This window comes from Varanus komodoensis, unplaced genomic scaffold (assembly GCF_004798865.1).
Source record: "Varanus komodoensis strain SLA01 unplaced genomic scaffold, ASM479886v1 scaffold19, whole genome shotgun sequence".
NCBI lineage: Eukaryota > Metazoa > Chordata > Lepidosauria > Squamata > Varanidae > Varanus > Varanus komodoensis.
The window spans coordinates 16,458,703-16,472,273 of NW_025335550.1; the positions used below are offsets into that span (position 1 = coordinate 16,458,703).

General features: G+C 42.1%; 1 protein-coding gene across 3 annotated transcripts in view; it reads right to left on the reverse strand.

The window, feature by feature from the left end:
• SLC24A2 (solute carrier family 24 member 2) overlaps window positions 1-12,925 on the reverse strand; it is a 102,077-nt gene extending 89,152 nt beyond the window's left edge. For 2 of the 3 annotated variants that reach the window (XM_044427931.1, XM_044427929.1), the window contains exon 1: window positions 1,159-1,359. The gene's annotated coding sequence lies outside the window, so the exon portion shown is untranslated. Of the gene's footprint in view, window positions 1-1,158; window positions 1,360-12,836 lie in introns of those variants that run through there. The other variant, XM_044427930.1, reaches the window with a different exon arrangement.
• Between the last annotated feature and the right edge of the window lie 646 nt (window positions 12,926-13,571).

Consider the following 13,571-nt stretch of genomic DNA (forward strand, 5'->3'; position numbering starts at 1 on the left):
TGCTGTAAAGGAAAAATTGCCCTGTAATCTTCTGAAAAATAGTTTGAGGAACAGACAAATGCCATCTGATATGAAGCTGTAGCTGAGAGCAAAATCATAGTCGCTGTTTGTTTCCACTTCAATCAGGATTACGGATGGCACAAGAAGGAATAGCTATTGTAACAGGAGAAGGTGCAAACCTTCCACAATCTCTTTTGACATTTTTCTTTACCTACCTACCAGAGAGAGAAGGGATAATATATGAAATAAATTCAACTTCTCTCTTCTCTACCCTCCTCTTCTTATAAGAAGACATGATGGACTTAAGGTTGAAGAATTAATTATTCTCTAAGCCTCTCCTTCCTTGACCCCTCATCCCTCAGACTCACTGCAATGCACTTTTCCTAGTGAATTGATCCTATTACAGTGTACACACCAAGCTACAAGTACCACCTTTTCTTTGGGGAAGCTATTGACCATCCTGGTGGGACTAAAATATTTCTTTCCAAACCAAAATCACTTTTCCACAGAAACAAAAATTCTGAAAAAGGGGACCATGTGAAGAAGAGCAATTTCTGTCCCCTATTTATTATTATTACTATTATTATTGGAAAACAAGAGAAAGCAAATTATCCCATTCTCTCCACTCTTCAGAAAGAAAACTGAAGAAAGAAAAACTGAAATCCACAGACTTCTTGAAGACTCTTCATACTCCTGGAGACAAAGGGCATGTCTTTAATTTGAAGCTGCAATTCTACAAAAGCCCTTATCTGGGAGTAATTCCTATTGAACTCAACAGGGCTGACATTATAGTCATGCACTGTAATCCTACACTGAAACCAACATAAAAATAAAGAAAGAAACCACGAGCATCCAAGTATTTGCCTCCTCTGAAGACGATGTTGCATCGGGTGTATGCGTATCGGGTGCTGGGAGGAGGGCACGGGGTTTTGCTCGGGGCAGAAAACTTTGTGAAGGAAGGGATCAGCAGGGAAACTGCACCCTGAACGGGATCCTCGGACCCTACTGAAATGAGAATCCCCGTACCCGCCGAAGAAGCCCACCTCGGCAGGAAGAGGACGGGGCGGCGGGCAACTTCGGAATCCGCCCCGGGGGCAGCGTCCCCCCTTTCGGCCACCCCCGCGCCCCTTCCCTGCCCCCGTTCAGACACGAGCTTACCCCGAAGCGCTTCCCCTCCGCGGTCTCCAGCAGAAGGAAGCTGCTGGCATGAGGACAAGCCGCCCTCTCTCGTTGGAAGGAGAGAGTGGATGGCCCGCCGGCCCGCCTCGCTTCCTCCTCTCCAGGAAGAGACGGGCAACAGCCGGGCTCGGCGGGGGGTGCTGTCGGCCGGCGGCAGCCGCCTCTTACCCGGCCAAGTGAGAGGATGAGCTCCGGGTGAGACTGACCTGTGCCGCGCGCCGCGCAGCCTCCACTGCCGCCGGCCCAGCGCGGCTCGGCGCGGCCGGAGCGCCTCCCACCGCGTGCTCTTCCTCCCCGCCCACTGCCCCGGCCTTCCGCACCGGGCGCGGAGGGAAGCGCGGCCGCCCGCCCGCGGCAGGCAGGCAGGCAGGCGGGCACGAGCGGCGCTGGCGGGGCGGGATGGAGGGCGCCAGGGGGGTGGGGAGGATGCGACCTGTTTGCCAATGGATCTGGAGGGCCCCCGGTCAGGGGAGGGTGCACTCTTCCATCGCCCGAGCCGGCAGGTTGGGTGGCGCTGATGGGAGTTGTAATCTAGCACATCTCTGGGCTGGTGTAGTAGGGGAGGGGGAACAAGTTTGCACTCATTCCTCATTGGGGATGACCTTGAACACGCAGCTCAGACTATCTCAAAGGGTTACGTGAACGAAGGAACCTCGAGTTTCTTGGAGGAAGGCTGGAATTTAGAAAAGAAAGGCAACCAATGCATATTTCACATGTTGGTTCCTCTAATAGCCCAATCTATACACAAAAATAAGGTGGCAAAGGTTCTTCACTACTCTGCCCTATGCTGTGTTTACCCGGAGGAGGGCTTTCTCTGCGGTGGTGCCCCACTTACGGAATGTGCTCCCCAGAGAGGTCCGCCTGGTGCCGTCGTTATTTGTTTTTCGGCACCTGGCCAAGACCTTTCTATTTAAACAATATTTGAATAATTGTTAATATTATTTATTGGTTTTAAAATTTTTAGCCAGGATGAATCCAGATTTTATATGTGCTATCTGTTTGTTTTATTTATGATGTTGGAAGCCGTCCCGAGGCTTATGTGAATGGGATGACATACAAAAATTCCAAATAAATAAATAAATAAATAAATCGCACTGTGCTGAATGGGGCTTACCCAAGTATCTATGCGCAGGAATGCAATCAAAGGCAATGTTCCTATGCCTTTTTCACCTGCCCATCAGGTAGCAGATTAAGAAGAGAAGCTTTTGCCATGCCTCCGGCATGCCATATCTTCCAATTCTAGGTAGGGTTTTCTGAAACAAAAGCCCCACTAAGATGTGCTTGTTTCCACGTAAGCAAGCTTAAGGTAGCTACTTAGGCTACAACTCTTGAGAGTGGCATACACACACAAAGAAAAGGTTGCCCAGTTGACCATAGGAAAAATGCACAGGCCCATATGTAATATCTCTATTAGACCAATCAAAGGACCACAAAAATGTGTAAGCTTTCAGGATCACAACAGAGCCTATGGCCAGGGATTCTGGGAATTCTAGGTCAAAGCACCTAGAAGGCCACGCGTTAACCACTCTACAAATCAGCTCAAACTATACAATGAACTGTACAACCAGCCATTCTTTCTCCTGAGCAAAGAAGCATGGGATTTATCTGTGAAATGTTTCTTTCACTTCACAAGACCCTGTTAGAGACACTGTTGTACCTGCCATCTCCTCCCTTGTCCTTGGAAAGGAGTGTGAAAAATGTGAAAAGATCTACATTTTTTTTTAAAGCATGGTGGGGAGTTAAAACGTATGCAGCCAGACAGTAAAATATCAAATTGCCATTGCTCAGCAGCTCCACGTGGCTCCTTCCTTTCTGCCCTTGGAAAGGTGAAAGCATTAGCAGTCCTCAGGGAAGACAGTAAAAATCACTCAGCCAGGCAACAGAACATCCCGTGGTCAGACTGAGATGGGATGAAGGGGGGTGAGAACGGCCGTAGTCAATGATTTTGGATGAAACATCACAGCTCCTGTCACAAAGAGGGTAGAAATGGCCCTCATGTAAATATACTTTTGTAAGTTTATGGCAAATTGTCTCTGGGGGACTTTTGGATGGAAGGAAAGGCTAAAAATCCTAAGGGCTTCCCCCTGTGTGGCATTATTTATATAAATAGCAACCTGATGTGCAGATACTAACTGGTAATAACTCTGCATGCTGTGAAAAGCTTTAGTTGCTGACCTCTGCACATTAAAGTGCTCTTAGTAACACAGAAGCAGCTCAGTCAATTTTCTTCTGGGCAACTGATAACCTTTTTTCCAATGGCCCTGTTCATAAAATCAGGGCAGGAGAAATAAGCCGTCGTGTTCTTATTTCCCTTGCTGCACATGCTGGGGGGACGGGTGTGTAAGTACTCTTGCCGGCACCGCTTGCCATGTCGAACAAATGTGGCAAGGGTGGCTTGTTGACATGGGTAACATGTCATTAACATAACATTTCTACTATAGAACCCTAAAACAGCCAGTGGGTTTGGATCACTTGTTAACCATGTTAACAAGCCACCCTTGCCAGGTTCGTACAACACAATAAGGTGCACGGGGGAATGTAATTATGCCCTCTGCCATGAAGCTGTGACATGTGAGGCCAGGGGAAATAAGTCACCGTGTCTTCTCCCCGCTTCTGATCTCATGCAACCCGGTCAATAAAAAGTTCTCAAAATAGTTTTATGTTCATAAAGAATATGATGCAACAATCCAATATTCAATGGACAGCCTAAAACCTTTAGATGGGCAAAAAAGAAACTGTAATTTGCAGAAAAGAAAACCACCACCACCCATGATTGGGTTCATGTACAAGAACAGCATTATAGTACTATTTTCCCAGGTGAAGAAAAGTTCATTCCTTCTTTAGATGCTAAGGTCACAATTCTCTGGTTCCTAGCCATTGTCTGAGGGGACCACAGGATAATGGAGATTCCCTGTTCCAAGTTCAGAGACCGCACACAGAGCTCAAAAAGAATCCGTGATTTTCCCCTGTCCCTTTACAGCCAGCACTGAAAGAGCTGTGCCAGCTGGCCTCTGAACTAAGAAAATCACCCCTGGAGAGAAGGAAAGGGGAGCATTCCAGTGGGTGGGGAAGAAGACAAGCAAGGTGAGTTATGATCATGAGTCCTTTCCATTTTCTTTCTCTCTTCCTCTGAAGTGCTGTCACTAAACGGGTCAAAAGGCTGTCTAGTGAAGCTGGAAGTGCAGAGAGACAAGGCAAAGATCTCCTGAGCCACTCCTTCTGCCTAGCTTTGGATGATAAGAAGTCTCCGAGTTTGGCGGCTTCATATCACTGAAGGGTCAGTTGATACAGTTCTGCCCTAACGATGCAAAATTCCATGCATGTTTCAACAGAAGTTGAGAAAGACTTTCTCAGCTTAATTTTCCAGGTTTAGATTCCTCACAACAGCAGCTTCTCTTGGTTCCTCTGAGTATTGAGGAAGTTATGAAAGCAATTTTGAATATGAAGATTGGAAAGTCACCTGGTCCAGATGGGTTTCCAGTTGAGTGGTACAAAACATTTTGCAGCCTTTTAGTCCCTATGCTTCATTATAATTACATTTTTGAAAGAGGCTTTCTTTCAGCATCAGTAAATGATGCTTATACTACTGTAATTTCTAAGCTTTGTAAACTAACACTGTGCCTACTATCAACCTATTTCATTAAGTAACATAGGCATTAACATACTAACAGCAATTTGGCTGCTAGATTACAAGAAGTTCTTATACTTCTTGCATGATCCCACCAGGTGGAGTTTATTAGAAATGAAGAGGGCGCTGAACATCTTACTTATGATCCTAATCTGATCGCTTTAAATACTGAACAAGCCTGGCTGCCATTTTCCTTCTGGATGTCAAAAATCCCTTTGACAACATTCATTGGAAATTTATGGCTTTTCTGCACAATGTTTAAAATGGGTCAATATTTGGTATTCTACCCCAAGAACTGTAACCAATTTTTATTGGATTTGGGGGATTACTTGTTTACTGAATTATTTATCTGCATTGGATTATTACTTGGGAGAGGAACCGGACAGGGATGTCCACTTTTTCCACTAATATTTGATTTATGTTTATGTTTGAAATCCATGGGATATGTTATTAGACAGAAAAGTAGTACTGCTGGATTCATAGATGAACTTTTAGAACACAAAATGATTCTTAATGTGGATGATCTTTTACTTTCTACCTCAAAACTCCAGTCTTCTGCTCCAGCTTTGGGGCAGGTAATTAATACTTCTGGCCATTTGACCAGCTATTTGATTAATTCATCAGTGTCTGAACTGATTATAGTTGTAGACACTGTACCTCAGAATGCATTAGCTTATTGGCAATCCTGATGGTACCCAAATTGTATTACCTACTTGGAAATACCTAATCCAAGAAATGCCTCTCCAATGATCAAGCTAAACATGACTAAGGGCGCAATTGTGTGACTGCTAGATGCTGCCTAGAAGGCCACAGGATGATATGAAGTCCTGCCTTTCAAGTGTTTTGAGGTTGGAGCTGAATTCAAAGCATCCATTCTCTGCCCTCATGGCCTGCATGGTTCTTCTCCCATACTAGCTGCAGCTCTGAGGTCACAAGACCGATCTCAGAGCCAGCACTGGGGTGAGCATTCTAAGGGGCAGGGGGGTGAGGAGTGAGCACCACTGTCTTTTGAGGGATTCTGATAGTGCCTCTGGCTGCTCTCCTGGCAAGCCAGAGGGTGGGAGGACTATCAAGGCAATCCTCACCTTCAAGCTCCTTCCACTCTCATTGGATGCCCAGAATCTATTCTATAATTTCTGTGTTTCTAAGTTATGGGCAGCCACACTGGATGGTGCTTTAAGCTGATGAATGAGATTTTGCAAGATATAAACAGATAGTCATCTCTTAAGTTGAGTTTGTGGGATAAGTTTAATAAACTTAAGATTAATAGTATACCTTAAATGGTTTATGTTTTATGTGGGATTCCTCTGTTTATACCTGACAACAATGTTCAAAGATGCAATGCTTTGTTTCATAATTGGGGTGGAGGGAGGGTCTCCTTTCTTTGGAATGAGCACAATTTCCAATTAAAGAAGGTGACTTTGGATTTCCAAATCTTGTCTTTTATTGCAGGATTTATGCATTCCTTAGTTCCAAATGTTCACTTAGATGGCTTATCCATCTTGGAGACCTTATAACTGAATCCTCTCTCCAAATGCATGGCAGTAGGTTCTCAGCACAGTAAAATGGATAGAGTGTCTCTTATGATCACTGCAGTCAGCAAGGTTTAGTATATTCTACGTGTAGTTCCCAAGTTATGAACATCTGGGTTACAAACAACCATATGTATGAATGCACAGACTTCCATAAACCCTATATGACTATCTCTAGAAAAAAGCCATGAATATCTCTAGGGAACTATGCAACACATTTGGCAATGCATCATCAGTGGCCATGTAGTTCCCTAGAGATATTCATGGCTTTTTGCTAGTCATGGCTATCTCTAGCGAACTACACAATACATTTGATGAGGCATCTCTCTGGCTGCATAGTTCCTTAGAGATACAGTATTCATGGCTTTTTGTTCCATGGCGTCCAGACCCTAGACTCCAGTGATAACCCACCCACCATCCAGCAGTACAATCAAACCCTGACTCAGGTCCATTTCCATCATCATCAGTTAATGTTGGGCTTACTGTTAATTCAAGAATGTTTTAAATTGTTTTAAGAACACTTTATTTGTTGTTTACAATACTGTATACCTATACATATATATACAGATTCTCTCTCTCTCTTCAGTGCCTGCAGTTACTTTATTATTACTGTATTGTTATCATTATTAGAATGCTGTATTGTGCTTAAGATATTTTAGTGGATATGTGTTTCTTAACATTTTATTTGCATAGAAAGGTAAACATATACATATACTAAGACAAACATTTGGCTTATTCATGTGATCCAACTTACATGCAAATTCAACTTATGAACATTCTCAGGAATGGAACTTCTTAACCCAGAGACTATCTGTATGTTCTCAGTCACAGTTTTACCCATATTCTCATGTTAAATTGACTTTATGGAGAAATCCATAAATTACTGAATAAAGAATCCATATTTAAAGATTGGCAAGACAGTTGGACTTGGGCAGACAAGTAGATCTTCACTTTGGATCAATTAGTAGGTAAAGATGATGGGCTTTGTCACTTTCCACTCTGAAAGCTAATAATCTGAGGCAGCCATCACCTCCCCAAAAAACAATACCCGTATTAGGGGATGTAGGTTATGGTAAGATTCCTTACTCTTGCTGTCCCCAGGAATGTCATAGAAATCCACAATGGATTCCAATGAGTTCAGAGCTCTATGAGTCTGTTGCAGGTTGTCTTGTCCCAAGTCATATGGACTCTGCAAGTGGTTGTTTTACTTTTAGGAGTCCACACAAATACAGATTTGCAAATGGAATGATGTCTGAGCATCCACAAGCCACAGACAAATCCATACATCCCTGCTTTCCCCGTTGTGAAATAATTATCAAATTCCATTATGCTTATCACATAAATAGGTACGAGAAAAGCGAAGTGATTCTTGTTTTCATGAATGAACAGACCTGCTAAAAATCACAAAGGAATCATTGTTCATTCATTCCTTTCCTGAAAAAGGTTCCTCTAGCGTTGTTTATCATTACATTATTCTATTCTGACACCATTTTTAGGATGACTCCCTTTTGTTACATAGCCTACACTTTGGAGATACTTGTGTAAAAGCATCTTTGTTCATGAGAGGGTGAGAAAAGTGGCTCATACGAGAACACCTGAATGGTAGCTAGAAGCAGCTACTTCTCTAAACCTGGAAGATGGCAGTGAAGGAGATTACCATGGCTACAAAGGCGGCATATTTAAATACAAATTGGTGCTAGGCTTTTAAATGCTAATAGCAACTGAGAGACAGAAGAGGCGGAAATTGCAATCATTTTTCTAACACTTCACAACTCATGCACTATTTTAAGAAGAGGAGAGGAAACAAAAAGCGAGGGCTGTGATGTTAAATACAAAGAGGTACAAGCAATATTATTTCCCAGCTCCTAACAGAGAAAATCTAGCATCTTTTACTTTTTCAATATAGGAGAATATATAGCTACTTGTTATATCTAAGACCCAAAACAAAGCCTCGAGAACCAGAATTATTTAGGAAAATGGTGACATTTATATAAATCCATTTCAGATAAAATCCCACTGAGTTCAGTCAGACTTATTTCTAAGAATTGCAAACACAATTGCAGTTTTAGACTTCTCACCATCAAAGCAACTGTTCCTTGTTATTAAGCTGGAAACAGGATATTCAAGAACTGGACTATAAAAATGAAAGTGTTTTTTTCACTATTTAGGATATTTATATTAATTTGCTTTGCTGCTCTATTTATCTGCAACTACTAAGTCACTGGTAAATAACCTTAGATTTTCAGGTTGAATTTTATTTTTAAACATGAAATAATAAATTATTATTACTACAGTACATTTATACCCTATCTTTTCCCCTCTGGTGGGTTATGCCTAATGTAGCTTATATAGCTTTATTTTATCCTCACAACAATCCTTAAAATGAATGACTGGCCCAAATTCTCCCAGTGAGCTTCTTGGCTGAGTAGGAACTACAACCTGGATCTCCCAGTGACCCAGTCCATCACTCTTAGCCACCAAACCAGCTCCCATAGGTCTGTGCTAGGAATACCAGCTAACATGTATCTTCAGCGGGTGTTCCTTAAGATTATCCCTGGGCTGTAAACCAAGAAAAGAAAAAAAGAAAAAGCCAACCATGTCATAGATTATGCAAATCCATGTCAAGGCTAACCAATGTCATTCCTGAGCAAAGCAAGAAACGAAAGGGGGCGTTGGTTCTTGAACGATGTGGCATTGTTGAAAATGGAAAGAAAGATTATTTGATATGTGCAGTTCAGTGATCTTGTGGATACGCACTGTTGCTGTTGCAATCCAATGCATGCTTATTCTCAAAAACGCCTCCTACATCTCCTAGCAAGTCCCAGCCTGGATGGAATTCTGCTAAAAAGCATCTATTTCTTTATTTTATCAGTAACAGCCAACTGATGCAGACGGATTAAATAATCAGGCACAATTCCATTAAAAAACTTAAATGCCAGTGTCCTTGGTTAGATGTGGGCCTGAATCCTTGTAGGAGAAAGAGCAGTAAACATGGCCTCCTTTTCTACTGTATTTTCAGACATTTCCTGATAGAGAACAACATGCTTTCTGGTCTTCCAGATCACCCAAGTATGTTCAGATTATGAGCATCTTGTTCACCAAGTCCCTATTTTTGGAAGAAAAAAACAACAACAACCACATAATGCTGTGCTAATCTACAATGTGAACATGTTCTGTTATTCACACACCTGGGATTGTGTACAACACAAAAGAATATACTATGGGTTTAAGGATACGCTGTGGTATAAATGCCTGTTGTAGAACATGCGAAACTTCTGTTTATGTTGTGGTAGTGGAATAACACAACTGCTGCACCATTAGCATGGATCAGATGAGATATGTACAGTCAGCATTCCTGTCAGACCAGTTTTGGGGAACAGGTCAACACCCCAGATTTCAGCATATGTACTTGGACTTAATCCCTACTCAGTTCAGAATGGAAAGTGTTAACACTTCAACAAACTCTGCTTTGAAATAATATATCTTGGCTCTATGACTCAGAGCGACAAATACATAATCAAATTAAAGTCTGTTGAGAGGTGGCTCCATTAGTAAAAATCCATTATCTCTTAGTTGCCCCCAACTATGACAAGTTTATTATATTAGAAGCAATTTAAGCAGGCACAACAAAATTATCTGAGTGCTACTGTTTTATGTCTTAAGTAAGAGTTGTCCATTCTTGTCACCCAAGTATCACAACATGATGGCTTGAAATCAGCCCAAGATGCAGGACTCCTTCTGATCTTCCTTGCCTCTATTTGCATCTTCAACTAGTTCCTCAACAAGGAAGATCACAACAGGCACAATCCAACCAAAGAGAAGCACTTTTAAATCCTGCAACATTCAAAGGAAAAATGGAACTCTGTGCTCAAGTCCAAAAATTCAGTTAGCAGCCATGAATCTTATCAACAAACCAAATCTAGCAGTTTTCATTTCCGTCAGGCCCAGAACTTGTGCTGCCCAGGGCTTTTCTACTTGAGGCTGTAAATCCACTGTTCCATCACAGAACTGAGATCTGAGCACTACACAACCAACCTTTCCTTTCATGTTTTCACATTGGATGACACTGTGGTTAACCAGAATAATGCTAACACACACGTGGAAATAGAGCCTGCTTTCTCTTTCTTAGTAATGCCACATTTCCCCTATTCTAAAAATTAAAGCACTGTATACAAACAGCAGCAAAAGTGGAAGCTCACAACCATGTGTAAAGACCTGTAAGCCACTGTGAGTGAAAAATGACAGGAACACAATCAGTAACTCTCGTAAATAGGCTCCTGTTTATCCAGTCTTAGTTACAACATACCTGCCACCCTATTCTTGAGAGGGTTGCCATGATTTTTAAATTTATATTTTTAGGGATCAGTGGTGTACCTTTTAGTAGCAGCTTGAAACTCTGGAATTTCTGTAGGGGAAGCTTTTTCAGGAATGGGTAGAAAAGTAAGGAAAAAGACTGACCCGTGACCAGAGCTGTGGTCAGGCTTAAAAGCACAGGAGCAAGTCAGGAAAATGGCTGCCACCTTTTCCCTAAATCGTAGGGCAGATTATAATTATTCAAAGAGTGAAATGTTCAATAAACCTAGATCAGAAGAAACCAGTTTGAAAGCTTCACAATGAGAGGATGAAGCTTCCATTCTATACAACTTATGCACTAAATTAAGGTTAAAACCCAGGAAACCAAACCTGAACTTGAAAATATCCGCAGCTGACAACTCAGTATATTTAATTACAATGGCATGTACTGATTTGCAGAGCATGGAAGCTCAACGCATTTCAGGATAATCCACATTGTTTCAGAATGTTCAAGCCTTTAGAAAACATATGAAAAGTTCATTTTGATGATGGGTTGGTTTTGTTTGGACCATGTGGTCTACCAGGCAGAAGATCAAAGGAACGAAACTGTCATGGACTGTACATGAGCTGATTAGTTCAGTCTGCATTTGAAGTCATAGCAACTTCAATGGAATTGCTTTGTTTTCTGTGGTTTTGAGCATCCACTATGATCATTTTGAATTCTGTATTTAGCTGTAGAAACTGAAGCTATTTACTTAACACAATCGCTCATTTTTGTTTGGATTTCTTCTGACTTCTAAGAGGTGCTGTGGCATAACCGGGTGGCATATGAATGTTTTAAATTAAAAAAATAAATAATAAGTAGCCATTGTACAAAAACAAACATTCCGCAAATCTTCTGGACTTGTGGAATGATTTTAAGATGTTGGTTCTCAATGTAGAATAAGCTTGGTTTACTTTTGGAAGACGCACTAGTAGTTCTGAAATCATGATTTGCTTTTTGGCAACATCTCAAATGGCAATTCCAATTCTGCTTAGTTGGAAAGAAGGTTTAACTCACTTCCATTGTTCATTGGTCTGGGATGCAGCTATTACAGTTGAACTGACTATTGACTGCACACTCACTGCCAAATTTAGGGGCTTTTGAATTTCTTCAGTGCTGCAGGGCTGAGGCTGGCAGAGTGGGAAGAGTAGCAGAGGCCATCTTTGCCTTTCTTCCTTGATTTTTTTTTTTGCTAGATGACCATTACATTCTGTTTGGTGAGAACATTTCAGAAGACAGGGAAGGGAAGGAGGCTGGAAAAGGCCTAGGATAACTCATATTCTGCCCTCTCTGATCTGCTCCCTTCCACACCCACTGGAGGACCCCCTTTCCTTCTCTTCCGGGGTCCTGCTTCTGATCTTGGAGGGCAGTTCTTTCTGTGAAGTTGCAAGGAGGCAGGTCAGTGGGGTGGCTCTCCAGCCCTTTCCAAGGCTGGGGTTTCCCTGGGATGTTTGTGAATCATAGGATTGCTCTCTAATGTAATAGTACCTAGACAGGGCAGGATTAACAGAAAACCAATTTACATAAATGTTGAGAATTTTGATTATATATTGGAATGAAAAAAAATCAAGAATCAGTAAAACCTTTTCTGGGCATGATTTTCTATAAACTTTGGCATAAAAAGTGATTGTGTTTGAATGAAATGTTAAAATGTTATCATTTTGAGTAGTCTTTGTTGTTATTTATCCAAGGTTTTGACATCATGGTGTAATAAGTAAATGATAATTTTGAAAGACACACACAAAAGTTTATGCTAAAATGCTGATCAACTATTTTACACAATATATTTAAAACTGCAGAGGTGTTTCATATAAGTGCCAAAATAATTATTATGATTGGTTTCAGAACATTTGTCTCAGTCTCATCCCTTTGTTCAAAGCAGAAAGCAGCTGCTGTGACCCATACTCTTGGCCCAGTTTTTCCTGGGGTCATATATTGTATTTTAAAACGAGTTATTCATGTTTCTGTGCCCGTGCTCTCTGCATGAATGCATCCTGGGCTCTGTGTGCAGAAGAGAGGCCTACAGCTTTCCACATGGCATCTTCTTGGACCCATGCACAATTTGAAGTGGCCACCATGCTACCTGGAGGAACTTCAGTCCTAAGCATGGCAGCAAGCAATAGGCAGCTCAGGCCTACACTCAAGTTTTGTTTGCTCCTACCTGCTTCTCCCTGTGTTCTTGTAGACTGTGGCCGTGTTGCTTGCCGGTGCTGGAAAAAATCGGTCGAGAATCTGCTGTCCTCCAATGTTGCTGGGTCACAATTCCCATCATGCCCACCCACTGGCCATGCTGGGTTAGACTAATGGGAAGTGGACTCCGTGTGAGTAGAGTTTTGGACTGGGGTCAGAAGAGCTGGGCTGTAGTCCCCACTTGACCATGAAGCTCCTGGGAGACTTTGGGCCAAGGACAGGGTGGTCATGGTGACAGAATGGGCTCATAGAAGCCATCTCAGGTCCCTTGCTGGAAGAAAGGTGGAATATAAATATAAATAAATAAATAAAATCTGGAGGACCACAGTTTCCCCATCCCTGTAAGTAATCATAAACGTTACCTTCCTCTGTCTGATAGAAGTGAAGCAAATGACAAAATAGAGAAGGTCTTTTCAGTGGTAGGAATTGCACCTTCTTGGCCCTCTACAAGATTTGGCTGCAAACTCCCATCATCCCAAGCCACCATAGCCAGGCGTGAGGTGAGAGCTGATGGGAGTTGAAAACCAAAATACCCAGACTGCCTACCACTGACCTATGGAATGTCCTTGGAGGATTTGGCTCACCCTTCCTTCCTTCCTTCCTTCCTTCCTTCCTTCCTTCCTTCCTTCTCGATTCCAGGGGGAAAATATTTTTATTCTTCCAGGCTGGAGAAGACTGTTCTTATTAGGTCCCATCTTTGAATGAA